The following is a 286-nucleotide window of genomic DNA, read 5'->3' as shown; positions in this document are numbered from 1 at the left end:
ATCATTATGTAACAAAGACCCCCCCTCAAATCCTCGCCCCTGACATTTGACGAAGTTGAAACTGAATGAACAAACTTGAAAAACGAATTTTTATTGTAATCTTATTGTATTTTCGTCTCTCCCCGCCCCCTCTCTCTTTCTCTCTTGCTATATCTCTCTAACTCTATCTCTCTCCCTCACCTGCCTCTTTAAAAATGAATACTTGTGCACTTCAATAGCCCCCGCCCTTCCAAAAAACAACAACAAAACAAAGCAAAAACAAAAACAAAAACAAAAGGAGGGTCAA

Source organism: Aplysia californica, unplaced genomic scaffold (assembly GCF_000002075.1).
Source record: "Aplysia californica isolate F4 #8 unplaced genomic scaffold, AplCal3.0 scaffold00029, whole genome shotgun sequence".
NCBI classification, from domain to species: domain Eukaryota; kingdom Metazoa; phylum Mollusca; class Gastropoda; order Aplysiida; family Aplysiidae; genus Aplysia; species Aplysia californica.
The sequence above is the reverse complement of the archived record's forward strand: the minus strand, read 5'-3'. Positions refer to the sequence as shown.